The sequence below is a fragment of the Myotis yumanensis genome, unplaced genomic scaffold (assembly GCF_028538775.1).
Source record: "Myotis yumanensis isolate MYYU_CA2020_CCGP unplaced genomic scaffold, mMyoYum1.0.hap1 SCAF_12, whole genome shotgun sequence".
Classification (NCBI taxonomy): Eukaryota; Metazoa; Chordata; class Mammalia; order Chiroptera; family Vespertilionidae; genus Myotis; species Myotis yumanensis.
In genome coordinates this window covers 59,786,961-59,810,667 of record NW_027223763.1, presented here as the reverse complement: position 1 = coordinate 59,810,667, position 23,707 = coordinate 59,786,961, and the positions used below count along the sequence as shown (strand labels likewise).

The window sequence follows — 23,707 nt, the reverse complement described above, 5'->3', positions numbered from 1 at the left end:
TTTATATTTTTGGCCATAAGCTTAAAGTGAAACCAGTCAGTACTGTTATTTGCTTTCTCCAGTCACATTCAGCTGCTCAGGTTCAAGGAACCATAGAACTGGCAAAGAATTGGGTTTCATCAGTTCTTAAGTTTTGCCCTGGTTAGAGTGAAGAGATGAAAGAGAGAGTTGATAACTTGACCCCACAAAATAGTACAGAGCACTAGCAGGTATTAAAATTCTCATTCAATGAATCAATGTAATTGGGTAAGGAAAGAATTATATATAAGAGGATGACAGACAATGAAAATGTGGTTTGGCTAATGGCCTGGAGGTCTTGATGGAATGCCAGAAATGTCAAAATAGGGAACTAGAATATATGAGTTGGCAAAAGAAGAGATGGAAGTCAAAATTAGATGCTTATAGTTTTTAAGTTATAGAGTGGGTAATAAGGTCTAGGGCAATGTTCTCCACTCTGACTACACATTAGAGCCAGCTGGAACACATTAAAAATATCAGACCAATAAAGTAAGAATTTCAGAGGATGGCACACAACTATCAATATTTTTTAGCTGCCCAGTCCATTGTAATGTTCAGTCAGATTAAAAACTAATAGTCTTGGGTGTGATCATGGAAGTGAGAAGCTGAGGCAGGTTGGAAAAGAAACTTGCAACCTGCAGATTCAAGAACTTCTAATGAAGTTTTCAACTATTATTCCCAATATAAATAAAAACATGAGCTATGTTAAAAGTACTTTACATGCATTAACTAATTTTATATTCATAACAGCTCAATATTTTTAATGATGAGGAAGAATGGCAGAGAACAGAGAACAGAGTGTACTGAATTTAAAGTCCTGGTTATAGTACTATTTAAAGACTAGAGTCCCGGTGCACAAAATTTGTGCACTCAGAGGGGTCCCTCAGCCCAGCCTGTGTCCTCTCACAGTTCAGGAGCCCTCTGGGGATGTCTGACTGACAGCTTGGGAGTGGGCCTAAGCTGTCAGTCGGACATCCCTAGCGCTGCTGCGGAGGCGGGAGAGGCTCCCGCCACCACCTCTGCACTTGCCAGCCATGAGTCCGGCTTCTGGCTGAGTGGCGCTCCCCCTGTAGGAGCGCACTGACCATCAGGGGGTAGCTCCTGTGTGAAGTGTCTGCCCCCTAGTGGTCAGTGCGCATCATAGTGACCGGTCATTCTGCCATTCGATTTGCATATTAGCCTTTTATTATATAGGCTGAATTGTGATAACTTAAATATTATAAACCCGTATAATAGTTAAGTAGTTGTATTGGGCAACTACTTAAAAAAAGATGTATAGCTAGTAAACCAATCTATATATATAAAAGGCTAAGTGTCCATCTGACCGGTACCTATGACATGCACTGACCACAAGGGGGCAGGCGCTCAACGCAGGAGCTGCCATGACGCGCACTGGCCATTTAAAAATAAACAGCACCACGGACCTGGCACCGACAAACCAACACTGGGCTTCCCCCAAGTGGGACACAGGCCCCGCCACCAGCCTGGAGCAACACCCCACCAAATCGCAGCAGATGCTGCCATGGTACAAAATGCGGCCCATAGCCAGGCCAGCCCAGAAATGGTGGCTGTGGGCGCCCGGGTAATGATGTCATGTAGCAACACCCGGCTTCCTCTCCCTAGCAACTAGCCTCCTTGGAGTTTCTTCAGCCCTGGAACACAACTTGCTTTATAGCCAGATGGAAACATTTCACGCTTAACCAAATGTCTGTGAAGCGTTTTCCCATGCCTCATCTCATTTGATCCTCACAGAAGTCCTGGAGTAGGTAGATAGGAGGCTCAATAGAATCCTATTTTCTTTTCATTAGCTGGAAAATGGAGATTTAGAAAGCTTAGAAACTTGACCCAACTGAAAAGAAGAAATGATGGACCTTGAAAATGACTTCAGGTTTTTTCACTGCGTACAATATAGTCAAACACTGCTGCAGTTAAATATTTTACCCTTTGTTCTCCCTGCGTGATCTACAATAATAATCTGCTTCATGTTGATATTTACTACTGTGTTGCTGACAATTACCTGAAAGAGAAGTTGGGGTGCTTCACTGGACTGGAAAAAGGTTAGCTAAATCAGAAAGCAGATCTAATTAAGCAAGTTTATTCTATATCTATAAAAGGCTAAATTGATTTGTGCATCTGTCATTGTCGATTGTGAATTTGGTTGACACTTCTATTATAGAGGAAGGGCGAGTAGCGATATTAAAATATTTCTTCTAATTAATTTCCTTTCAATGTGCAAGAATTTGTGCACCGGGCCACTAGTATTGTAATAACTATATATGTATGGTACCAGATGAGTCCCAAAACATCAGGTGGAACATATTTTAAAGTAAGTATATGATTGTCTAACCCAGTGGTTCTCAACCTTGGCTGCACATTATAATCATGTGGGAATCTTTTTAAAATCCTGATTGAGACCCAGAAATCAGGATTTTAAAAAGATTCCCAGGTGATTCTAATGTGCAGCCAAGGTTGAGAACCACTGGTCTAACCACTAAAATGTACACCTGAAACTAATACATAATAATACTGAGTGTAGACTGAATTGAAAAATTTTAGAAAGACTATTACAGCAAGAAAAATCTTTATTTTTCAAAGATGTAAAAAGTAATTTCGGCCCTGACCGGTTTGGCTCAGTGGATAGAGCATCAGCCTACGGACTGAAGGGTCCCGGGTTCAATTGCAGTCAAGGGCATGTACCTTGGTTGCAGGCACATCCCCAGTGGAGGTTGTGCAGGAGGCAGCTGATCGATGTTTCTCTCTCATTGATGTTTCTAACTCTCTATCCGTCTCCCTTCCTCTCTGTAAAAAAATCAATAAAATATCTTAAAAAAAAAAGTAATTTGGCTTGGACCATCATGTTAGCAAAGTGATTTCATTATAGCATTATTTTAAGAGTAAAAAGTAGACTTACTAAAATGTCAAAGATAGAAAAAGGTTAAATCAACTGTGACAGTAAAACATGTTATGCTTAAAAAGACAATAGGAACATTAACAACAGAATTATAAACAAGTATAGATAGAAGTAGTAATATTACACCAATTAATATATTATGCAAGTGTACTAACCACTACAATGCACTCTTGAAACTAATACAAAATAATATTGAGAAATAATAAAATAAATGAACAATATTAAACATATATATTATACAGCCCTGGCCAGGTAACTCAGTTGGCTAAAGCCTGGTCCTGACACATCAAGATTTCCAGTTCAATCCTAGGTCAGGGCACATACAAGAATCAACCAATGAATGCACATAAGTAATTGGAACAACAAATCAATGCTGATCGGTCTGTCTGTCTCTATCTCTGTCTCCCTCCCTTCCTCTCTCTAAAAGCAGTAATTTTTTTAAAACGTAAAAAATATATATAATGCAAGTACAATAGAATTAAAGTATACAGAAAAATGTAAAGTAAGATAAGAATTAATTTCTTTCTTTTAAATTTCCGTTAATCATGTTACATTCTTTTCCAATAAAAAGATTTTCAAATACCAATTTTGGCTCTATTACTCTTACTTATATAAGTACAGTACTATGTCAAGTATAAGTAGAAAAACATTAAACTTTATAAACTACCTAACTCTGTCCCACAAAAATAGTTTTAATTTTTTAAATTAATTTATTTATTGTTGACAGTATTACAGATGTTATCCATTCTCCCTACTTTTGCCCCTCCTCTAACAAGATCCCCCACCCCAGGCCTTCACCACATTATTGATTTCAAATAATAATGCCAAAGACCTACTGTTTCACACCAGCTGTACTATTTACAACTCCTTCCAGTTTTAACTCTTATAAAGGGATCTTCAATTCCAACAAAGCACCCCATTATTACAAGTCTGTCAAACTGACAATCTGAAAGAGGTATAAATTGTGGCACCAGCATGGAGAAGATAAAATTTTAATCCATGTATTATTATGAAAGCTTATTTGTCCTTACTACCTAAGTTTCAGTAAACATATTATACTGGAAATTCAAACTGGAACAGAAATTGAGTTTTGCAAATCAGAAAGACCAAGTGAGACAACCTGTCTCTGACTCAGCAGCTTTCTTTTTACATACAACCTGTACTTAAGTTGCAAGGATAAAACTGAAACCTAACTTTCAAACTGAGCAGCAAAGCCAATGTGAAATCAATATCTGTCTTGGCAAGAAACTCCAACGAAAATACAAAATGTTTTGGTCTTTAACTCACAGATATACAAGGAGCAAAGATACCTGGTTGGGTTATTATTCCTCATCCAAAATCCTATGTGTAGCTACAAATTAGCTTTTATCGGAGATATTTAACATGTTTCTTTATAGAGAATACTTCAAACAAGTAACTTTCAAGTCTGGCACCATGACTTGTTATAAACTACACACCACTGCAGTTCCTTGTAATTTAAAACATTTGCGTTTTAAGAACAATCCTCACATGCCAATTTCTTCAGCTGAAAGTTCAAGTTTCTACTACAAAATACTATACGTACTTCCACAACAGAACGCACTAATTTACAAATGGTTTCGAGTAAAATACTCGAAAATACAACTTCAACATTTCCGTCGTGGATTTTCTATTATCCAAATTAACAATTCTAAACAGTAAGGCACTAGTGAAACATTATCAATCCGCTAAAATCGGTAATACAAAAGATCAGATGGGTAATCCGGCAGCCTGAGTTTGCCATCCCTAGAAAAACGAGTCACAGCAGCCTCCATACAGGAGAGGCTTCCTCGTGAATACAAACCCAAGTTCACTTCCGAGTTCCCAGTCCCACACCAAGAAGGCACTTCACCAACTCTTCAACTGAAGTACCAACAAAATAAAATACAGCTGGGGGTTTTTCGTGGTTATACTGATCAAGAAAAGGGACTAAAGCTCAGAAATGTTTACCTTTTGCAACTAATTTTGCTCTCATCACGTGTACACACAACACTGCTCTGCATGGCAGATAGCTGCTTAATGCATACGATCACCTCGAATCAAATACCTGAAAACTTGGCGCCTTAGCACCCACATCCTCCCCTTTCTTACTAGACCTTTCACCTTCCGAAGAGTCGGAAAGGGAAGACCGACTTCCACCGTAAACCGGGGCTTGGGGAGAACGCCTTCGCGCGGGGCTGCACACATTAAGCAGGCGGCTTCAATGAAGCAGTCCATTTCCCAGACTACGAGGCTTGACGATCTCTCCGAGACAAAAATCAAAGACGGCTGGAGGTTCATTACTGGACGTGACACTTTCCCTCTCGTTCGCACACGTAGTTGAGATAACTTGCCCTAAAGTTTGCCGTGTGAAACACACAAATAATGGGGGTGGGGGGGGAGTACTATTTAGAAACTGGGTCATTCCTTATTTGTTCTGATGAGGCACGGCCTTAGCGAGGGAAAAGGTCTACGAAGCAGGAAAAAAAGGGGGGGGGGGGAGAAAAAACAACAGCATCCTCAATACAGAAAAGTTACATTACAGGTCTTTACAAAAGTCAGCCAGCACTAGGGGCTCATTCCTAGGTTTTGTGTTTAGTCACTCGGCGATGAATGGAACCTGCCTTTCTAAAAGTTTTCCCCAACAAAGACGTCTCCAGGAGCGGCCACGGCAGGCAGAGGAGGAAATGCTCTCCATTTACCTGCGACACCTGCCCGCGCGCGCCCCGTTCTCGCCGCGGAGAAGCCCCAGCTCCCGCCGCCCGGCCGCAGCGCCAGCCCGAACGCCCCCCTCCCCGCCCCACCCTGCCTCCACCCAGGCGGCAGGCGCCCCGGGAGTCCCGAGGGCCCAGATCCCCGGGCTTCCCCGCGAGTGGTTCTCAGGAGCCCGGGCGGTGGCGTGGGGAGGCCCTTCCTGGCCCAGCCTCTCCCCATCACGCCCCGCAGGCTCCGGGGACTCCCCGCCCCCGGAAACCGCGGAGAAACTAGGCCAGGACGCCGGCCCCGACCACTCTCCGCCTCCTCGGAGACCCCCCGCAGGCCGGCCTTCGGAGCTGCCCACCCCGCGTGGCTACCTGCCCCGCGCCCTCCCCGCACCGGAGCGCGGGCCCCGAGAAGGCGCGCGCGGGGAGCCTCTGCAAAAGGCCCGCCGCCGCCGCTCACCTGCCGCCGCTCCTTCAGCGCCACCCGGACACGGCCCCTTCCTGGGGCATGGACGCACCGGCTTCGCGGCCTGGGCGCCCTTGGCCGAGCCGGGCGGGGGACTGGCTCTCGCGGCCGCCGCGGCCCTCTCTGCGCCTGCGCCGCCTCCGGGCTGGGTCTCGGGGGGCGCCGCGCGCTGCGCGGGTAACGGCCGGGAGCGCGGACTCGCGGCGGCGCCTCTTCTCCGCCGAGGCCGGCCGTGCGGGCGCCCGGGCGCCTAGGAGCTGTCCGCGGCGCGGCCGTCCAGACCGCCGACGGCCATGTTTCTGTTCCCTTTTTCTTTTTTTTTTTTTCCTCCCCTCCTTCCGCCCCTTTCCACAGAACAGCACTTTCCTACCCTCCTCCCTCTCCTTTTCCTACTGCGGGGGCGGGTGGAAGGGCGAGGGGGAGGGGCGGGGCGGGGAGGATGCGGGGGCGGGGCGCCGCGGAGCCACGCCCCCAGGGAGGCCGCGGCCAGCGCTCCTCCCCCGCCCGCCGGGACCCCCGTGGGTGCGCGGTGCCGACCCGCCCAGCCAGCCTGCGAGCCCCGGCTCCGCGTCGGAGCAGGAACAGTGGGGCAGAAAGGACCCAGGGCTCTCCCGGGGACCCCTCCCTGCGGGGCCCAGACTCACCGTTTGCCGCGGGTTATTGCCTTGGCCTCGGGCAGGTGGCGGCGGCGGCTCCTCGGGGAAAGGGACGCCCAGGCGCTCAGAGTCGCAGAGGAGCGTGCGGGGCGGGGTGCAGGTCCCCGGACCAGGAGCTCCCTTCCTTTCCAAGGCGGGAGCTGGAATTTCCACTCGTGACTGTGGGCCTCCGAGACCCGCGAGAGAGCCGCCGACTGGCGCTCCCGAAGGTCCCTTCCCGGCCGCAGCGCCCCAGGAGAGTCCGGGGCTGCGCTCCGCGTGGCCGCCGCGGCCGAGATTTCGGAATGGGAACCGCGAATGTGGAAATGGCTCATGTAACTAATCAGTGCTCTCCTGTCTCCTGAGTAAGTGCAGCTTCCTTATCTACGGGGACGCAGGCACTGTCGTTTGGCCCGAATGCAAGTTTGGCGAGGTTTTTGTTTTTGGCAACGGTGTGAAGGTCTTAGAGTAAATGAAAAAGAATGGTTATCTGGTAAGAAGCAAATGGTTTGAAACAAATTAAGAGAACTTTTTTTTTTTTAATTATTGGAATTTGGAGAACTTTTACCTCCTAACTAACCTTTCCCCCCACTAAGAAATATTTGGAGTGACTTCACAGGTTCCATGGCAGGTCAAAATTAGAACTGGTAAGATCTGTGCATATCTAATGAGTATTCACATATGATGACCATTTTCCTCTTGAGAGTTAATCTCTCACTCAATCTGCATTTTTTGGCAAAAAAATATGAGATTAGAACTCGGTCATGAAGGCCCTGTTGTCAACTTCTGAAGTTTGTTGTATATATGGATAATTTGAATTTTGTAGCCAACAGCAGAAACTGCTTTCCTAACCACATTAGCAGTTAGAATCAATTCAGTAGAAATGCACAGCAATAGAAATAAGGCTTATTTAGTCATATTTTGGAGTCAGTTTGAGCCCATTAGTCATATTTTGGAGGCAGTGTGAGCCCATTGAAAACCAATCTTAGATAGTGACAATCTAGACAAGTTTAATGCCTAGGAATTTAGCTTGTGGACTTCTTGTTCCTTTCTCAAGGTGAAATTAATAGTTTAGAAACATTTAATATAGATCAAAATTTTTAAAATGGATACATTTCTTTTTAAAGTATGTTTTCATTGATCTTACAGAGAGAGGAAGGGATAGAGAGAGAGTTAGAAACATTGATAAGAGAGAATAATCCACCAGCTGCCTCCTATATGCTCCCATTGATGATCAAGCCAGCAACCTGGGCATGTGCCCTGACTGGGAATCGAACTGGCCAGCTCTTGGTCCATGGGACTAGACTCAATCAACTGAGCCACACCAGCTGGGCTTAATGGGTACATTTCATTGACATTCATGGGTTGAGAGGTTTCTTCCCCTCTTTCCCTGTTTTTTTGCACCCACAGGAATTAATATGAAAGAAGCCAATATATCTCTCCCATTTGATTGATGGATTTCTCTCAATTGGCAATGTAAGATTTAAGAATTTCTTTAATTATTTTCATTATTTTAATTGTCCTATAGATTTACCATAAAATTTTCATTGCCATTTTCCACCCCAAATTTTATAGAATGAATTTGTATGTTTTGGGCCTAATTTTTTTGTCTAAAAGCCTTTGATTCAACAACCTTCTCAACTGTACTCTTATATATCCAGGACTAAAATAGTTCATTTTAATTTTTAACATGTAAATATTTTTTAATTTTTTTAAATAATATTTTTATTGATTTTAGAGAGAGAGAGAAATATCAATGATGAGAATCATCATAGATCAGCTGCCTCCTGCACGTCCCCTACTGGAGATGGAGCCCCAAACCCTGGGCATGTGCCATGAGTGGGAATGGAATTGGTTCATGGGTGGACACTCAACCACTGAGCCACACCAGCTGGGCTAACATATAAATATTTGTCTAAAAAGTGGGAGGGGAGCTGGAGAGTCCAATAACAACATAATTGTGATAATCACTTTAATATCGCAGTTTCAGTTGAGCCTATATAAATAAAAGATAAAAGAATCGTCATTTAAAGAAGACAATACAGACATCTGACTGGGCATAGTCACTGCAGGTTTCTGTGGATCAGCAGTGAAAAAAAGTTGAATGGAAATGTTGAAAATTTTAAAATTCTATTTTTTAAATTTTATTTTTCAATTAAGATATTTTTGACAGTCATCTTCAATGCTGCAGCATGCCTTATTATTTTTATCTTCTTATACTTGTTCTTATCATAAACTTCTAAACATGCCCTGGCGAGTTTGGCTCTGTGGACAGAGCTTTGGCCCGTGGACTGAAAGGTCACAGGTTTGATACCTCAGTTGCAGGCTCAATCCCCAGTCCTGGTCAGGGCGAATGCGGGAGGCAAGGATCAAATGTGTCTCTCTCCCATCAATGTTTCTCTCTCCCTGTCTCTTCTCTTCCCTTCCACTCTCTCTAAAAATCAAAGGAAAAATATCCTCAGATGTGGATTAACAACAACAAAAAAACCCAAAACTTCTAAAGGTTGTGTTTCACAGGAATATTCAAAGACCTTTTTACTTTTATACTTCTTTTTTTTTTTTTTATTAAATTTTTATTGTTCAGATTACATTTGTTCCTCTTCCCCCCCCCATAACTCCCCTCCTTCCATTTCCCGCCCCACCCTCCGCCCTCACTCCCCACCCACTGTCCTCATCCATAGGTGCACGATTTTTGTCCAGTCTCTTCCCGAATCTCCCATTCCCCTTTCCCCCCCAAGAATAGTCAGTCCATTCCCTTTCTATGTCCCTGATTCATTATAATCACCAGTTCATTCTGTACATCAGATTATTTATTCACTTGATTCTTAGATTCACTTGTTGATAGATGCATGTTTGTTGTTCACAATTTGTATCTTTACCTTTTTCTTCTTCCTCTTCTTAAAGGATACCTTTCAGTCTTTCGTATAATACTGGTTTAGTGGTGATGAACTCCTTTAGCTTTTCCTTGTCTGTGAAGCTCTTTATCTGACCTTCAGTTCTGAATGATAGCTTTGCTGGATAAAGTAATCTTGGTTGTAGGTTCTTGGTATTCAGCACTTTGAATATTTCTTGCCATTCCCTTCTGGCCTGCAAAGTTTCTGTTGAGAAATCAGCTGACAGTCGTATGGGTATTCCCTTGTAGGTAATTGAGTCTCTTTCTCTTGCTGCTTTTAAGATTCTCTCTTTGTCTTTTGCTCTTGGCATTTTAATTATGATGTGTCTTGGTGTGGTCCTCTTTGGATTCCTTTTGTTTGGGGTTCTCTGCGCTTCTTGGACCTGTAAGTCCATTTCTTTCACCAGGTGGGGGAAGTTTTCTGCCATTATTTCTTGAAATAGGTTTTCAATATCTTGCTGTCTTTCATCTTCTGGCACCCCTATTATTCTGATGTTGGTACGCTTGAAACTGTCCCAGAGGCTCCTTACACTATCTTCACACTTTCGGATTCTTTTTTCATTATGCTTTTCCAGTTGGGTGTTTTTTGTCAAATCTTTGGTTTGATTCTTGTGCTCCTCTGGTCTGCTATTGGGTATAATATTCTTTATTTCAGTCCGTGTATGCTTACTTTCTAATTTCTTTATCGTAGCATTGAGGGTCTCATTAGTTTTCGTGAGGCTCTGCACAAGTTTATAGCAAGCCCTCAAAATTGCGATTCTTAGCTCCATATCCTCCATTTCTGTCATGTTTTTTTGTCTCCGCATCTTTTATGCTTTCTTGGTGCACCCCCTTGTGGTCTTTGTGCGCAGTCTTGTTCTAGCCAAGCCTTAATTGTTGTAGTTAACACTAGAGGGATTTGACCACCAGGCCTACTGGCTGTTGGAATCAGCTGTGTGAAAAACTTCAGTCCTCTGGGGAGGCGCTAGTCCAGCCTTTGCCTGAGGCGATCGGCAAATGGCTCTGCGCAGGGCCTGGGCAGGGCGGGCTCAACAGGGCGGGGGGAGGGAGCAGCTATGGCTGCTCTCAGTCCGTCTCCAGGGGCTCTGCCTCTCTGTCCCCACAACCGCTGCAAACCTCGGAGGGACTGTAGCCAGACAGTCCCGCTTCTCCTGTTTGAGTCTGGGTCCCTAGAGACTCGCCCGGATCTGTAGCCCAGAGTCTGAGACTCACTCCTGATTGAAAACAACAACCGCGCCCTCAGCCACCAGCCCGCTTTGCGCGCACACCGCCGCACCACCGTACCTTTAAATTTTCCACACTGCGCCTCCTCTGGGCCTCGTAATGCTGTTGTTTTTCCTTCTAGTTGAAGAGTCTCTCCTCAGCCAGCCTTCCTGTGGTTCTGGGTGATGTCCGTTCCGTCTTTTAGTTGTATTTTTAAAGTGGTTGTTCGAGGCAGCAAACTCCGGTGTTTACCTATGCCGCCATCTTGGTTTCTCCCCTACTTTTATACTTCTTTTTATCTGTTTTGTTCAACTCCATGTTTAACCGAAGTATTCTAAATCTAGCAGTTTAATCTGATTATTGTAATTATTTTTGTAATTTCTTAATGTCTGAATTCCATACTAGATTGTAAGCCCTGAGAAAGCAGAGTTGACATATGTCACATATATGTTTTCACATGTCATGTTTCTCTTCCAGATCCTCTGTGCCTTGCAGAATAACCAATATATAATAGGCTCTCAGAAAATAGTTGATGAATTACTGAAGTAAATCAGTCTGTGTTTCCCCCACTTTCTTCTACTCCGTCCTTAGCCAAGTTACTTAGTTTTCCTCATCTGTAAAGTGGGTGGAATTATATTAATAAGAATTAAGATCATCTATACTAATAAAAGGGTAATATGCTAATGAGACCTGACATCTTCCAGACATCCTTCTGGACGTCCTTCCAGACAAAGCCACATTGGTGGGGGCCAAGGCAGAGGCGGTTAGGGGTGATCAGGCCAGCAGGGGAGAGCAGTTAGGGGGCTTAGGCTGACACGGGAGAGCAATTAGGGGGATCAGGCCAGCAGGGGAGAGCAGTTAGGACAGTTAGGAGGATCAGGCCAGGAGGGAGAGCAGTTAGGGAGATCAGGCTGGCAGGGGAGAGCAGTTAGGGAGCTCAGGCTGACACGGGAGAGCAATTAGGGGGATCAGGCCAGCAGGGGAGAGCAGTTAGGACAGTTAGGGGGATCAGGCCAGGAGGGAGAGCAGTTAGGGGGATCAGGCTGGCAGGCAGAGGCAGTTAGGGGTTATCAGGCAGGCAGGGGTCCTGGATTGGAAAGGGGACAGGCTGGGCTGAGGGTTCCCCCCTCCTGCCATGCACGAATTTCATGCACTGGGCCTCTAGTTTATATATAAAAGGCTAAGTGACCGACCCGAGTACATCCAACTGACTGGCCAGTACATACGATGTGCACTCGCAATTTAAAAATAAACATTGACTGGTGCATGCACAATTTTCACACCTATTTGAGTGATGATTCCATCAATTCAACAGATGATGCCAAAAAGGAAAATTTTCCCATCGAATTTCTTAATAGTATTACTCCTTCAGGAATGGTGTGCCATAAATTAAAATTGAAAGTAGGTTCAATCATCATGCTAGTGAGAAATCTTAATAGTAAATGCGGTCTTTGTAATGGTACTAGATTTATTATCAAAAGATTGCGACCTAACATAATTGAAGCTGAAGTATTAACAAGATCTTCAGAAGGAGAGGTTCTGATTCCAAGAATTGATTTGTCCCCGTCTGACATTGGCCTCCCATTTAAATTAATTCAAAGACAGTTTCCCGTGATGCCAGCATTTGTGATGACTATTAACAAATCACAAGGACAAACTCTACCAGTGGTTCTCAACCTTCCTAATGCCACAACCCTTTAATACAGTTCCTCATGTTGTGATGACCCCCAACCATAAAATTATTTTCATTGCTACTTCATAACTGTAATTTTGCTACTGTTATGAATCGTAATGTAAATATCTGATATGCTATATGTGTTTTCCGATGGTCGCGACCCACAGGTTGAGAACCACTACCTAGACCAGTGATGACGAACCTTTTGAGCTCGGCTTGTCAGCATTTTGAAAAACCCTAACTTAACTCTGGTGCCGTGTCACATATAGAAATTTTTTGATATTTGCAACCATAGTAAAACAAAGACTTATATTTTTGATATTTATTTTATATATTTAAATGCCATTTAACAAAGAAAAATCAACCAAAAAAATGAGTTCACGTGTCACCTCTGACACATGTGTCATAGGTTCACCATCACTGGCCTAGACAGACTAGGAATGTTCCTACCTGAACCATTTTCGGACATGGTCACTTATATGTTGCTTTCTCTCGAGATCGAAGAGCATGTGGTGATAAATACTTCATCACCAGGGAAATTAGTCAAGCACTCTGAAAGTGTTTTTACTCTTAATGTGGTATACAGGGAGATATTAGAATAAGTTTAATCAATTTATCAATCACTGTTTTTATCAGTGTTGTTTTTATAGCATGTTTTTGTTGTTTTTATATCATGTCTTTCTTGTTGTTATATCATGTTATTGTTTATTTATTAAATAAATAGTTGTGTGTGTGTGTTTATGCCTGCTACCTTCATTAAGAATTATTAGAGGTTTTTTTTTGCTTTGTCAAAGAAAAAATTGTGTTTGTGTTTATATTAGTAACAAAGGTTAATTGTGATTTTAATACTCTTTTGATGTGCTAATAACTCTGATGAGGATCATTATTAAGAAACTAAAAGGAGAAGACAAAATTTAAATCTATTACCATTACTCCCTTAAGTTCCAGATCCATATTTCCTGAAATTTACTATTCATTTCACCTAGATTTATACAGTTAGATCAAATTCAGTCAAAACTGCATTCATTGGTTCTGGCTGGTTTGGCTCAGTAGATAGAGCATCAGCTTGTGGATTGAAGGGTCCTGGGTTCGATTCCAGTCAAGGGCACATGCCTGGGTTGTGGGCTTGATCCCCAGTGGGGGCATGCAGGAGGCAGCCAATTAATGATTCTCTCTCATCATTGATGTTTCTATCTCTCTCCTTCTCCCTTCCTCTCTGAAATCAATAAAAAATATATATATTTTTTAAAAAACTGCATTCATTGAGAAAGAATAGAGCAGACAATTAAGGCTTTTGAATCCTAGTGTTTTTTACTTACTCCCTGCACAAGTTATTTGATGTTCCTGAGTCTCCATTTCTTCATGCATAAGATATCCATCTTGCAGAGTCATTTAAGATTATTATCATTTGCAGCAACTATCTATCAAGCATCTACTATAGGCCAGTTACTATGCTAGGTGCTTAACTTTCATTGTTTACTACTCCAACCCTTTAGGGAAATTATCATTGTAGTTTCTCATGAGATAATATATGCAAAGCCTCTGTCATATCGACTGGCATATATTTGGACAGGGGTTGGCACACAGCCATACCCATTTGTTTACTACTATCTGTAGCTGCTTTTGCACTACAGTAGCAGAATTGAAGAGTGTAACAGAGACCACATGGCCAGCAAAGAAAAATATATGCTATGTGATCCTTTACAGAAAAAGTTTACCAACTCCTCCACTAGGAGACCAACGAAAGTTAGTTGGATCTACTTTTCCATCCAAAGAGGAGGCCAATAAAATAAAACAGATATTCATGGCTAGAGAGTGGGTCACAAATGACTGAAGTCCAAAGGAAGCAAAGATTTTACCAAAAATGAATGAATAAATACTGGAAATGTAGGTAAATAGAGACCCTAATTTCTGATATATTGCCTAATTCCAGATACATTGCCTACTACAGAGTGAACAGCTTCCACTACAGACAGGGACAAACAATGTGCTCATGGAAGAATTCTAAGAAGTCCTCAGGGTAAGAGCCAGGTGGGAAGTATTCAGTGAATAGATTAAGGATGTAGAGGGGAAATCTGTTCATCATGGAAAATCTCAGAAGCCAGAGGGGAAAGATTTGTAAAAGAAGAGAGAGCAGTGATGGCTCCAGAATGTCTGTAACAGAAGGGACTTGGGCGTGTCATTGCTGGGAAAAATATCACTCATCATACTAAAGAAAGGATGTAGCTGAAGGAGATCATGGGAGATCTGCAGCCACTCCCGAAAGCCCCATTGGTATGCTCCACTAGAGGTCGGGAATGGGAGTGGGAAGCAAAGATGTGAGCAGCACAAGTAGCATGACAAAAAAGGACTTAAATTTTGAACAGTGACTGAAGATGAAGGTGGGAACTATAAACATAGTGGAATAATCTGGCTTCACAATTACAAAAAGATTCTTATTATATGCTTGCTTTAGCTTGGGGGGAAGCTCGGGTTCTAGTAGAATCAGTAGCCTGATGAAGCTGATGGCTTGATCTATAAACTGTAGGCAAGAAGTGACCAGGCTTTACACCATTGGTGCAGGAGCTTTTTAGGCAGTCCTCCGGTTACGTCGGACTCAACTTACATCGTTTCGTGGTTACGTCGCCATCTCCCATTTATTTATTAAAAAAAAACATGTTCCATCATTTCGGCATATGTACATATGTGCTTTATGTTTTTTATTTATTTACCACAAGTAAAGGTCAGGAATTGTTATCTTTCTTTTAAATTTTTTTTACTGTTTCACTTCATTACTGCTGTGTATGTGCTCCATGTGAGTGACGTAGGTGCTTATGTAGGTGGGTTTGACTTACGGAGAAAATCGAGTTACATCGCGCTGTAGGAACAGATCTCCGACATAACCCAAGGAGTGCCTGTAGTTTGATATAGTCCCATTCGTTTATTTTTGCCTTTACTTTCCTTGCCTTTGGGGTCAAGTTCATAAAATGTTTTCTATGACCTAGGTCCATAAGTTTGGTACCTATAGTTTCTTCTATGTAACTTATTGTTTTGGGTCTTATATTTAGGTCTTTGATCAATTTTTTAATTAATATTTGTACATGGGGACAAATTGTAACCCAGTTTCATTCGTTTGCATGTGGCTTTCCAGTTTCCCAAGCACTATTTATTGAAGAGATTATCTTTACTTCATTGTGTGTTTCCAGCTCCTTTCTCAAAAATTATCTGTCCATATGCATGTGGTTTTACAGGTGGGCTCTCTATTTTGTTCCATTGATCTGTGTGTCTGTTCTGCCAGTACCATGCTGTTTTGAGTATCATAGCTCCATAGTATAATTTGAAGTCAGATAGCATGATACCTCTAGCTTCGTTCTTTTTTCTCAGGATTGCTTTGGCTATTCGGGGTCTTTTCTGGTTCCATACAAATATGATGATTTCTTATTCTATTTCTTTAAAAAATGACATTGGGACTTTGATGGGGTTTGCTTTGGGTAATATGGCCATTTTAACTATGTTGATTCTTCTAATCCATGAACACAGGATATTTTTTCATTTTGTTGTGTCTTTTTCAATCTCTTTTAGTAATGCTTTGCAATTTTCAGTATATAGGTCTTTCACGTTCTTTGTTAAGTTTATTCTTAGATGTTTTATTCTTTTGGTTACAATTGCAAAAGGAACTGTTTTGTTTTTTTCATTTCTTTTTCTGAAGTTTTGTTGTTAGTATACAGGAAGGCAATGGATTTTTGCACATTGATTTTGTATCCTGCAACTTGCCTGTATTTGTTTATTGTTTCTAATAGTTTTCTGGTGGAGTCTTTAGGGTTTTCTATATACAGAATCATGCTGTCTGCAAAAAGTGGCAGTTTAACTTCTTCCTTCCCTATTTGGATGCCTTTTATTACTTTCTCTTGCCTTATTGCTCTGGCTAGGACTCCCAGCACTATGTTGAGTAAGATTAGTGAAGAGTGACCTGGCCGGCATGGCTCAGTGGTGAGGGTCAACCTATGAACCAGGAGGTCACGGTTCAATTCCTGGTCAGGGCACATGCCCAGGTTGCAGGCTTGACCCCCAGTGTGGGACGTGCAGTAGACAGCCTATCAATGATTCTCTCTCATTATTGATGTTTCTATCTCTCTCCCTTTACCTTCCTCTCTGAAATCAATTTAAAAAAAATTTTTTTTAATGAGTGGTGAGAGTGGACATCTTGTCTTATTTCTGATCTTAAAGGAAAAGTTTTCAGTTTTTCACCATTGAGTGATATTAGCTGAGAGTTTGTCACGTTGTGGTACTTTCCTTCTATTTCTATTTCATTGAGTGTTTTAATCATAAATGGATGTTGTATCTTATTGAGTGCTTTTTCTGCTCTATTGATAAGATCATATGATTTTTATCCTTTCTTTTGTTAATGTGGTGTATTACGTTTTTTGATTTGTGTATGTTGAACCATCCTTATCCCCATATTACCCATCACTTGATTGTGATGTATTATTTTTTGGATGTACTATTATATTCAACTTGCCAGTATTTTGTTTAGGATTTTTGCATCTGTATTCAACAGAGATATCGGTCTGTAGTTTTCTTTTTTTGTGTTATTTTTGCCAGGTTTTGGTATTGGGTTTATATTGGCCTTGTAGAATGTGTTAGAAAATATTGCCTCTTCTTCAATTTTTTGGAAGAGTTTGAGAAGGATAGGTTTTAAATCTTTGAACGTTTGGTAGAATTCACTGGTGAAGCCATCTGATCCTAGACTTCTCTTTTCTGGGAGGTTTTTGAGGGTTGTTTCAATTTCCTCACTGATAATCAGTCTATTTAGATTTTCCAATTCTTCATGATTTAGTCTAGGAAGGTTATATATTTCTAGGAACTTATCCATTTCTTCTAGGTTATTGAATATTATTTCATAATATTCTAGTATGATCCTTTGTATATCTGTGATGTGTGTGGTGACTTCTCTCTTATTTCTGATTTTGTTTATTTAGATCTTTTCCCTTTTTTCCTTAGTGAGTCCAGCCAAGGGTTTGTCAATTTTATTAATCTTTTCAAGGAACCAACTTTTTGTTTTATTAATTTTTTATAGTCTTTTTGTTCTCTATTATCTCCTTTCTTCTACTGACTTTGCATTGGTTGCCTTTGTTCTTCTTTTTCTAGTACTTTAAGATTTGATGATAGGTTGTTTACTTGGGATTTCTCTTGTTTCTTGAGATAGGCCTGTAGTGATATAAACTTCCCTATTACTGCTTTCGCTGCATCCCAGAGGTTTTGATATGTTGTATTGTCATTCTCATATGTCTCTATATATCTTTGATCTCATCTTTTTCTTTGATCCCGTCATTTTTCAGTACTATGTTGTTTAATCTCCATGTATTTGTGGGTTTCTTTACTTACTTTTTGCAATTCGTTTCTAATTTCAAAGCATCATAGTCAGAAAATATGCTTGGTATAATTTCAGTCTTCTTAAATTTGTTAATGCTAGTTCTGTGACCCAACATATGGTCTATCCTTGAGAATGTTCATGTGCACTGGGGAAGAATGTATAATCTGATGTTCTGGGTTGAAATGTTCTGTAATTGTCAATTATGTCCATTTGGTCTGGTGTTTCATTTAAGACTGTTATTTCTTTACTGGCTTTTTATATATATAGACTGATTTTCTGTCCAGTTGATCTGTCTAGAGCTGTCAATGGAGTATTAAGGTCTCCAACTATGATTGTGTTTTGATCTGTTTCTCCCTTTAGTTCTGGGAGTAGTTGTTTTATATATTTCAGTGCTCCCTGGTTAGGTGCATATATATTAAGAAGTGTTATGTATTTTCCTTTGATCTACTCTGCTACTCTGTGCCTCTTTTCTGGTGAATTCAGACCATTTACACTTAGGCTAATTATTGGTATATGAAGATTTCCTGTAGCCATTTTATCTTTTGTTTTCTGGTAGCTCTGTGCCTCCATTAGTTTTTTTTTTTTCTTTATGTTTCTATATGTTGATTTTATTTGGTGTTATTCCATACATCTTTCTTCTCTTTCCTCTTTTTTTAAGCTATATGACCTGGTTTGGAGATTTTTGTGTGTGGTTACTATTAGGTTTATAAAAATGAAGTTGCATATATACCATAGTTTTTTCCCTTTTGTGTGCATCTGATCTTCATCTTCCCTTGCCAGTTCAGACGTTCCCCCCATCCCCTTGTATGTTTTTGTTGTCACAAATTATCCCTGTTTTAAATTTTATGGTGATCTTACTCGTAGTGTTGTGACCTTATGTTCTTTGTTTCAGGTAGAATAACTTCCTTGAATACTTCCTACAATGGAGGTTTTCTTGTGATAAAAATCCCTCAGCTTCTGTATGTCTGGGAATGTCTTTATTTCTCCTTCATATTTAAAGGATAATTTTGCTGGATATATTATTCATAGCTGGTAATTTCTCTCTTTCAGACATTTGAATATTTGGTTCCACTCTCTTCTGGCTTGTAGAGTTTCTGCTGAGAAGTTGGATGAAATTCTGATGGGTTTTCCTTTGTAGGTTACTTCCTTCTTTGAGAATTTTTTCTTTGACAATAATTTTTGACAATTTTAATATCAAGTGCCTTGAAGAGGGCCTTTTTGGATAGAAGTAACTAGATTTTCTGTTAGCTTCTTGGATTCAAGGATTTAGTTCTTTCCATAGATTTGGGAAGTTCTCATGCACTATTTGTTTTAATATATTCTTCATTCCATGCTCCCTTTCTTTCTTCTCCACAATGCCTATAATTCTAATATTCCTTTTCCTGGTGGAATCAGATAGGTTTTGCAGAGCTCTTTCGTTTTTCTTTATTCTCTGGTCTCTCTCTTCTTCCCTCTGAGTCATTTCTTGATTCCTATCTTTGATATCACTAGTTCTTTCTTCTAACTGGTTGGTTCTATATTCTATCCTAGCAGTTTACTCTTAATCTCCTTAATTGCATGCTTCATTTACAAGATTTCTGATTATTTTGTAAAGTTTCAATTTCCTTGGAGAAATACTCATTTTATTCATTGATTTGTTTTCTGCGTGCACTGAATTTCCTGTCAATATTTTCTCACATCTCTTTGAGTATTTTCAGAACTGCAATCTTGAAATCTCTGTCATTTATATCACATATTTCCATGTGTACCAGCCTGCTTTCTGGGAATTTTTCATTTTCTTTCTGGATTTTTCGTTTTCATCATTGCTACTGTGGTTCTTCATGGTGTTTGCTGTCCTCCTTTGTTTTCCTATTTATCTTTGAAGAGATCTTTCTACTATACTGTATTATAGTAGGCGGTGCTGAATTACAAGATTTTTACCTCTGTGGTCTCACAGTTTTGAACCTTCTTGGCTTCTGTAAGACAGTAGCCCCGCTGCTTGGGGATGCGGTTTGTTTTGCCCTCACCATAATGGCAACCCCTGACCTCCAAGGGATCCTGCCCCAAGTACTGCTCCTGGGGATCAGTCACAGAGGGAAACGGCGATTCTACTGCAACAGCTCTTGGTTCACAGTAAAATGTCATGCTCCTGGAGCCAACTCCGAGGGCAACTGGAAGCGAGTTTTGGGAGTACAAGCAGCAGCAGGTTTCCGTGGTTCTGTTCTGTTTGAAATACCACAGCCTGGCCCGCATGGCAGAACCCCATGGTCTGTCAGGTGTCTGCTGACTCAGACAGTGTTCGCTCTCTCCGGCTCTCCTCTCTGTTCCTCCCGGTCAAAGGAAGTGCCTGCTACCACTGGCTTTCTCCCCTCTCCCACGAGCTCCCAGCTGCAGGGCTGCATCTACAAAGCATCTGCACTTTCCTCCCTTCTCATTCCCCCATTTAGTCCCAGATGCCCACCTTTAGGTCTTTCAGTGCTCAGGTCTCAGGCGTGAGTCTGTGTTGGTCAGGGACTTCTTTGTTGAATTACAGGTGGTTAACTTCTTGAAGTGTCAGGGGGAGAGGAAAAGGTGCGCCCTTACGCTGCCGTTCTCTGACATCTCTCTTCCCATTTTAGAGAGTGGAATGGAACGGCAAAGACACAGAGAGAGAAACGTTGATGTGAGAGAGACACATCGATTGGTTGCCTCCTGCACACACGATAGAGCCTGCAACCTAGGTACAAGGTATGTGTCCTTGACCGTAATTGAACCTGGAACTCTTCAATCTGCAGGCCAACGCTCTACCCACTGATTGTTGGCCTGCAGATTGGCTAGGGCTGTTTTCATTCTTTAACCTGTCGGAATTATGGCAATCAATATGCCAGATTGCAGAGAGGTGATTTAAAATATATGAGTGGTTAAAAAGGAAAAAGAAAGTAAAACCTTATTATCTTGTCTTTTGATATGTTTTTTCTTTTTATTTTTTAACATAGCATCATCATTTAAAGTACTTTTTTTAATTGTAGGAAAGTCGTGTAAAAGTATCGTGATTTTTGGAAAGCTTAAGGGAAAAAAAACAAACAAGCAACCATCTCCAGGATTGTTTCAAGGGTTCTGACTCATGAATATGTACTCTCCTTTCATCTCTACTAGATTTTTTTAATCACTTAGTGTCACAAGCCTTTTTCACTACATATTTTGCAAGTCATGGCATCACAAGAATTTTCAAGCAGAGTGCTAACTTGTTTAATATTTATAGAGTCAGTACCTTAGGATAACTTTTCTGAAGACTCCATCCTATTTTTGGACAATACTCAGAAGTATTTTTAAGTTTATCTGTTTAGATTTAGTTCAATAACAGTTTATTTTCTTTTTAACTTTGATCTTAATATTCCTTAGCTGTTTCACTTTTTAAACATATAAATGTTATTTTAAAACTGGACTTATAGATTGGTTTGCTCAGAAGCCACCTAAAATCAAAACACTATCCATCAGACCGTCAAACCTCAGAGGGAAGGTAGGGGAGGGTGGGCGTAAGGGGGAGAGATCAACCAAAGGACTTGTATACATAACCAATGGACACAGACACCATGGGGGTGAGGGCATGAGTGGGGGGTGGGAGGGCAATGGGGTGATAAGGACACATATGTAATACCTTAATCAATAAAGAAAAAATAATTATACATAAAAAATAAATAAATAATAAAAATATTAAAAAAATAAAATAAACCAAAACACTATTAGTATGCTGGTATGCTGTAGATGAGTGTTTGAGTAAAAAGTTAGAAAAGGGTTTTGCTTTTGGAGAAAGACCCAAAATTATGTATATAATTTAGCCAGGAAACAAGCCTAAATTACCATTCATATTAAGTAAGGGGAAGGCAAAGGACCAGTGATTTTTCACTCATTAAATTAAGTATTTATTGAATGTCTGCTGCTGCTTGCCTACACTATTTAGGTACTGGGGATAGAACAAGAACAAACACAAAAATTCCTGCCCTTGAGGAGCTTATATTCTAGTGGGGGAAGTTAAACAATAAACAAAATAAATAGGAAAAATATATAATATAACAAAAGAAGGTTAATGTAAGAAAAGCAGTTATGCCAGGAAGTGGAAAGGGGGCTTTTGCAGATGGCGTGCTTGCAATTCTCAGTAGGAACTATAGTCAGCTTTGAGCACTCTTAATTTATTCAGAATTCTTTGGGACTTACTAGACACTTAGCTAGAATCTTGAAGAGGGTTCCAAGAGACAGGAATTAGGACTAGTGGTGGCTTGCCCAATCATCAGATTACTTAAGACCTTATGCATAGCCAGAACATTATTTCATACCCAGCCTTCCCTGGCTCTTCCACCTCCACTACTACTTCTTCCCTGCCAGTTGTTTTTTATTTACCTAATTAAGGTTAAAAAAAGAAATGAAATAAAACTCAAAACTGCCTGGCCTGTGTGGCTCAGTTGGTTGAGCATTGTCCCATGCATGAGCAAGTCACCGGTTCAATTCCTGGACAGGGCACATGCCTTGGATGCGTGCTCCAATCCCCAGTAGAGGGCATGCAGAAGGCAATTGATCAATGTTTCTCTCTCATCAATGCTTCTATCTCTCTCTCCCTCTCCCTTCCTCTCTATGAAATCAATAACATTTTTAAAACACTATTTTGGCTTCTATTTTAAGCCTGATGCATTTTTAAAAAATATAAATTCTAATGAGCTCAAGAAATGGAAACCATGTAAAAGCAAAAGTCCCCTAGTTTTTGCTATCCAGATAAACTAGTGATTGAATCCACTTTAGAATTTTTTTTTTCATTTGAAATATAGCACAGTATCCTGGAAAGAAATGAGTTAAAAGTTTTGGGCTTTTGGTATCAGATATGCCACTGCCTACCTATGAAACCCGAATAGATCACTTAGCTTTCTAGGTCCCCATTCCTCATCTGAGAACTGTAAAATGTGGTATGATATTTGCTTTTAATCAATTCAAGTCATTAATTACATAAACCTAGGTAAAATAAAGCTTCCCTTTTTTTCAGGAAGTGAATATATGTGACAAAAAGGATTAAGCTGGGTTTTGTGTATGAATAAATAGAATGTGGACCTTATGACTGATTTATATGAGTCTTTGATCTCCAGGAATGTTTATCATTAGAAACATGTATCAAAATGTTAAATATATTTATATTTTACCTCAAAGTAGATCTTAAAATATAGAAAAGATTAAAGTAATTTGTATAAGTTAATATCAATTTTGATTAAAATTTGAATGGCTTTAGAAAACTAGAATATTTATATATTTTTTTAAATTTTTATTCACTAATTTAAAGAAAAAAAAGTTTACCCATTTCTCTCATCCCTCACCCTCTTTTTTTTTCTTAATATTTTTATTGATTTCAGAGAGGAAAGAATAGGGAAAGAGATATAGAAACATCAATGATGGAAGAGAATCATTGACTGGCTGCCTCCTGCACACCCCCTATTGGAGATCCCGCTGGGGTATGTGCCCTTGATTGGAATCAAACATGGGACTCTTCAGTCCACAGGCTGACACTCTATCCACTGAGCTAAACCGGCTAGGTGCCCACCCCCTACCTCTTGCAACCACCAATCTGTTCTCTGTACCTTTGAGGTTCTTTCTTTCTTTTTGTTTTGTTTTTATCTACATACTAGAGCCCAGTGCATGAAAATTCATGTACTTGGCGGGGGGGTGAGGGGGTGCCTCAGCCCGGCCTGTGCCCTCTCACAGTCCGGGAGCCCTCAGGGAATGTCCGACTGACAGCTTAGGTTCGCTCCCCACGGGGAGCGGGCCTAAGCCACAATCTGGCCTCCCTCTGTGGGAGGCAACCAGCGGACCAATCAGGGGAGGCGTCAGCAGTGATCAGCTGGCCCCGCCCCCTATC

The 23,707-nt window shown here is 41.0% G+C and overlaps 1 protein-coding gene across 3 annotated transcripts in view; it reads right to left on the bottom strand.

Annotated features, from left to right (window-relative positions):
• Positions 1–6,327, bottom strand: part of DENND4C (DENN domain containing 4C) — a 108,282-nt gene extending 101,955 nt beyond the window's left edge. For 2 of the 3 annotated variants that reach the window (XM_070431731.1, XM_070431732.1), the window contains exon 1: positions 6,089–6,327. The gene's annotated coding sequence lies outside the window, so the exon portion shown is untranslated. The remainder of the gene's footprint in view (positions 1–6,088) is intronic. The other variant, XM_070431730.1, reaches the window with a different exon arrangement.
• Positions 6,328–23,707: the final 17,380 nt, after the last annotated feature.